The sequence below is a fragment of the Humulus lupulus genome, chromosome 2 (assembly GCF_963169125.1).
Source record: "Humulus lupulus chromosome 2, drHumLupu1.1, whole genome shotgun sequence".
NCBI classification, from domain to species: domain Eukaryota; kingdom Viridiplantae; phylum Streptophyta; class Magnoliopsida; order Rosales; family Cannabaceae; genus Humulus; species Humulus lupulus.
This window is the reverse complement of record NC_084794.1, coordinates 223330235-223336165: the sequence shown is the minus strand read 5'-3', so window position 1 is coordinate 223336165 and position 5931 is coordinate 223330235. Positions and strand designations below refer to the sequence as shown.

The following is a 5931-nucleotide window of genomic DNA, read 5'->3' as shown; positions in this document are numbered from 1 at the left end:
TTCATTTGAGAATTTGGTGGTGGATGAGATGGGTGTGGGTTTGGATCATAATATGGTCTAGAATGTAATCCATAAGTTGGTTGATGAGGGGTTGTTAAGGTGAGTACTGTGGATACTGCAGTTGTAACCCTTGATTATTTTTCCAAGGCAGGTTAAGGTGATTCTTCCAAGCAGGAGTATAGGAATTGGAGTAAGTGTTGGGTGCAGGTCTTGAAAAGTTACCAATAACCTATGCCTATTCCAAAGGCATATTATTTACATCTGTTGAGAAACTAGCTGTGCTCGGGCATTGTTCATAAGAATGTGGTCCCCCACAAATCTCACAACTCACGACATTCTGTACTTGCATTACTTGTGCGGTGAGATTAGTTTGCTACAATTTCTTGGTTAAAGATGCCATTTGAGCAGTCAATAGAGCAACTGGATTAACTTCTAAGACTCTTGCTACTTTCTTATTCTCATGCTCAGTAGGCCAATTATAGTTATTCATGGCCATTTCTTCCAATAATTCATATGCTTCATTAGCACTTTTTCTCATAAACGCTCCTCTCAATGTTGAATCCATAATTGTCCTTGTATTTCCCCCTAAACCATTGTAAAATGTATGAACCAGCAGCCACTTTTCTATTCCATGATGTAGGCATTTCCTTTGCAACAATTTAAATCATTCTCATGCATCATATAAAGACTCCCCATCCAACTGATGGAAGTTGTTAATCTCTCCTCTTATTCTAGCTGACTTGGCAGGACGAAAATATTTACCAAGGAATTTCTTAGCCAAATCTTCCCAAGTAACTATAGAGTTGGCTTGTAATGAATTCAACCAACTCTTAGCTATGTCTCTTAATGAAAATGGGAATAATATTAATCTTACAGTGTCATTACTCACCCCATTCATTTTGAATGTTGCACACAACTCTAAGAAGTTTGCGATATGGAGATTTGGATCCTCATTTGGTAACCCCCCAAATTGTACACAATTTTGTACCATCTGAATAATTAAGGGTTTTATTTCAAAATTATTTGCCTCAACAGTAGGAGGACAAATGCTTGAATGTATCCCTGTAATAGTAGAGAGTACATAGCTTCTTAATGGTGGATTGGCTTTAGCTGCATTACCCATATTTGCATTGTTGTTGACAACATTATTTGTGTTCTCAGCCATGGTGAAATCTAACCTTTTCTTTATCTTGCAATTTTCTCTGCACGTTCTCTCAATTTCAAGATCTATTGGTATGAGTGCCTTTTGTCTACTTCCACGCATAGACCAACAATTCCTGAAACAAACAACGGCCTCGATCCAAATAAGTGTAAAACAATAATAAAAGAAAAAAAACAAATTAGAACAAACAGCAACTAACTTTGATATTGGAAATTAAGTCACCGGCAACGACGCCAAGAACTTGATCTCAAAAATATATATATGCGCAAGTGCACGCAATCGATTCAAGTAATACAGATGATAAATAGAGTATCGTTCCCACGAAGACTATTTCCCAAGTACCAATAATTGTTCTTAAATTTCTATTTGGAAAACAAAGTTTAGATGAATGAATTTAATTTTAAAATTGCAAATAACTATGAACGAATAACTAATTAAAGATCAAAATCAATATTAAAAAGACCTAGGGTGTTAATTTCATCAACTTTTCATTCTACTAATTTTATTTATCAGTTCTAAATTTCTTTCTTCTTATTCTAATAGCATGTTAACATAAATCGATTCCTATTCTTTTTCAAGATATAAGATCTCATCCTATATGCAGGTTTTCTACGTCTTTGTGATAAAATTAAACATATAGCAGGCATTAAGCATGGAAACCTAATTACTACACAAGCCATACAGGTCCTTTCGTCCAATATGCAACCTATGTCTATATAATGATAGCATATTCAATTCTTATCTTTCGAATTATGAATCAAAATCATAAATCAAGCAAATATTGATCAGGTATTTACTAGCATTAGGCACATATTATATAGATTAGAATAGAGAAGAAAAACCAATAGAACATCATAATTAAATTAGATAGAAATTCAAGTGACTACATTAAACCCTAGATAAAAATTGTTTAGTTCATATCAGACATGACTAAAGCAACAAAAGAATAATTCAAAAACATAAGATTCAAAAACTTAAAGAAGAAAGAAAAATATAAAAATGCAAAACAACTAGTCTAAGAATCAAAATTAGTCTCTAAAAACGTAATTAAAATCTGACCTTGTGACCTAATTAAACTTTAAGTATGAATTTATAGTACAAAAAATTTCAAAAGCTTTGTTTTTCATATGCGGGTCGCGACTTGGCCTTCACTAGGTTGCGACCCGTCTTAATTTTAAAGCCTCCCGAATCTGCACAAGTCTTCAGGCACTGCTACTCAGACATCTCAAGTCGCGGCCCGTATCCAGAATGTCCCCTTTGCTTAGCCTCTTACTTTGCCTTGCACCGCAACTTATAAGGTCAAGTCGCGGCGCTAATTGCCTCCAGCAGCCATGTGTTTCTGACTTGCCTAGAGTCACGACTTATAAGCTCAAGTTGCTGCTCTAATTCCATTATTTCTCAAATTAGGTCTTTCAACCTTGTCTCTTCACCACAAACTGACTTTTAATCGTCCTTAGCATCATTTTGAGTTAAACAACTGCCAAGAGCTTCATTTTTCCACCATTTTCTCTTCGTTTTCCATTTTTCTCATGATTCACCGCACCAACCTACAACAAAGACAAACAAAAGCGTAATCTTGCACAAAACAGACATAAAGACTCAAGATTACCACAAAATCACATTCTAAAACGACATTAAAATGAAATTATCATTAGCTAGTAACGAACAAGTCAAAGATTTAAATAATATAATTAGTAGAATATTATCACTCAGAATTAAGATCAACTTGATCTATGGTAAACATTGTGACATTGATTAGATTCGATAATAATGATACTTATTTATCTATCAATAATCAATATCGGTCCTAGTCCAATGTACCCATATACATCCGATCTTATCTACTTGGTCAATGCCTTGGATAAGACATCACACTCCGAATGTGTAAGTAGATAATATCGTAGATTATCAGATCAGTGAAAATCCAATGCACTGACTTAATCTTAGGCCTCGTTCTTTTGAATATATAATTACAATTATAATCCACTGTGACTTAGTCACTATAATTGTAACTATTTATATGTTCGTGAATTTATAAATGTTTGTATTATTCCAATAATCATGTAATAAAACAATCAAGCAATACGGTTGTCAAACTAAATAATTTCTAATTCCTTTATTGACAATATAAAATTTCATTACATGTTCGTTATGGTTTTATAAGAACCCAACAAATTATCTGTGGATTAATTAATTTGTGTGATTTATATGATTATATGATTGAGTATGCATGATTATGTGTATTAAATGTGTTTAAAGACCCACTTTAGTTAAAAATGGACATTTTTATAATTTTGACCAGTTGAGGGTATATTTGTAATTGTATATGCTATGTTCTTGAGACCACATTATTATTATTATTATTGTTATTATTATTATTATTATGTGGATATATTTGTGATATTCGGCTTAAGTGGGTCCTTTCGAGCAATTTTAGCGAAAAATTCACAATGGGAATAAATGCTCGGCTTAGGTTGAGCCGATGGGTATTTTGGGAATTTTTGGATATTTTTGGGATTTATTGGTAAACAGAATTAATTGGGAGAAATATTTGGGTTTACTAGATTGAATTGGGAATTTGTGGTAAATTTTGAGGTTTAGTGGGAATTTAGATGAAATGACCAAAATGTTGTTATGCTTAGTTTTGGGGATAAGTTAAGACTAGGGAAAAATGGTCATTTGACTTTGTAGTTAGTGAAAGAAAAGACAAAGTGTTGAAGCTACCCTTGATTCACGTTTTCCCCTTCTCTCTCTCTCTCTCTCTCTCTCTCTCTCTCTCTCTCTCTCTCTCTCTCTCTCTCTCTCTCTAGCTTCTTCTCATTCCTTCCTCACAACCAAGTTACACTAAGCTAAGTTTTGTCAAGGTTCTTAGAAAATCAATATAGATTATTGGAGAGAAATTCAAGCTTCATTCAGAGATTCAAAGTTGCCAAACTTCATCTTCTTCCTAGAAAATTCAAATCATAGCAAAAGGTAAGAATTCGTCTACTTGCTCTTCATTGTGTTCTTGAGAGGAACTTGGGATTTGGGTTTAATTTTTGAAATTTGGGATGCTAAGTTGTTTGGCTGGGTGTAGTTGTAGGGTAAATGTGTTCATGGGTTGAGATAAGTGTTGGATTATGATTGAGAAATTAGAATTTTATTAAGTTGTGTTGAATTTTGGAATATGGGAAGAATTGGAGAAAATTGACCTAAAACTTTGATTTTTGAATTGGGAACTGAATTTGGTGTTTAGTTGTTGTGATTGGATGATTTATGAAGTGTATGTTTTCCTGAATGTACGCATTCTAGGTTTGGTTTTGATTTAAGGCGATTTGGGGTCGGTTTGGAATTGAGAAATCACTGGGAAAACCCACAAAAATATGGGTTTTCACTGCGACGCCACAATGCTGAACTAGAATTTGGGGCATTTTAGTCTCCTTTTCCCGCCACGGCATCGGTACACTTTTAGGACACTTTTTTTTCTTTCTAAATTTTGGGAATTAGGCTTGGGGGCTCGAGGGACGAACCTATTTTTAGACTTAGTTCTTAATGAGAATACCATTTATGTTGACAGTAGGATTTCTTCAAGGCTCAGGAAAGGGATCGCACTCGGGGTCGTTCCATTTTCTTCACATGCACATGCACCGTGTTTAGGGCATCGACCCCGACTTGTGAACGCGGTTATAACTGTGCACTGAATCTGTTTGAAATGTTATATTCTTGTTCTATAATTGTATCTATAACGTCTGTTGTCATTCATGTGTTCATGAATGATCAGCATGGGCCGGATTCGGCGATAATCATGTAGAATGTAGGTCGTGATGGCAGGACCACTATGGGGGTGCAATATGCACTCACTCGGCACGGGTCGTGTAAATATTTTATGTAACGTCCCAAAATCCTCACCCCGATACCTCATTAGGGTGCTAGTCATTTCAAATCATTTTAAAGCTTGAAAACCAAATGATAAACTAAATAGTGCATAAAACTTTATCAAAAACATTCTTATTAAAAATATGCAGCATTCAAATATCAGTAATTTAAAATAAAACATTTATTTTAAATGCAAGTAATCAAATAAAACTATTTTTGGTCTCCATTCATAATAAAACACATTTAAAACCACATGAATAAAAATATTAAATAAAACTTTGGCTTTCACGTCCCTTTGAACGTAACAAGGTTGAGTGGCTCTCATGATATACATTTCCTTTTTGGATTGGACTTCACCCGTCGCCATGAAACAAAACTAACATATGGCACCTGCAACACAGAGTACTCGTGAGGTAACGCCTAGCAAGAAGAACTATGAAGGTCACAACCCCAAGTCCAATCATAAACATATACTAGCTCAGCTATCACATCTTAAGTCATAACATATAATATCATAGTCATAGCATAGTATAACATATTATAGCATATCATAGCGTAACATAATAAAATCATAATGCGTGTTACCAGTGTAATTCCAACCATTTATCAATATCATTCTGACCATTATAGCCATAAACATACTGCCCTTGCAATGATCCACTGTCCTTGCAACAACACACTATCCTTGCGGCAGTCCTTTGGTTCTTACCACATACAAAGTTAAAAGAATATGTATTCCCTTACTCTTTCTACATATGTTATATCCATCATAACATACTCAAAGCATGATATAACAAAATCTCATAAAGTCAATGTGAACATGGATCAATAAACAAAAGAATGCAATAATCGTAACCCTCATAACATATATTACAAAGCATTGTCATACACATAACATGAACAATCATAACCAT

The 5931-nt window shown here is 34.2% G+C and overlaps 1 non-coding gene across 1 annotated transcript; it reads left to right on the top strand.

The window, feature by feature from the left end:
* Positions 1-626: 626 nt before the first annotated feature.
* On the top strand, positions 627-733 carry LOC133820174 (small nucleolar RNA R71). Its single transcript, XR_009886603.1, has one exon. It is a non-coding gene; the product is annotated as a small nucleolar RNA R71 (small nucleolar RNA).
* The last annotated feature ends 5198 nt before the right edge of the window (positions 734-5931 follow it).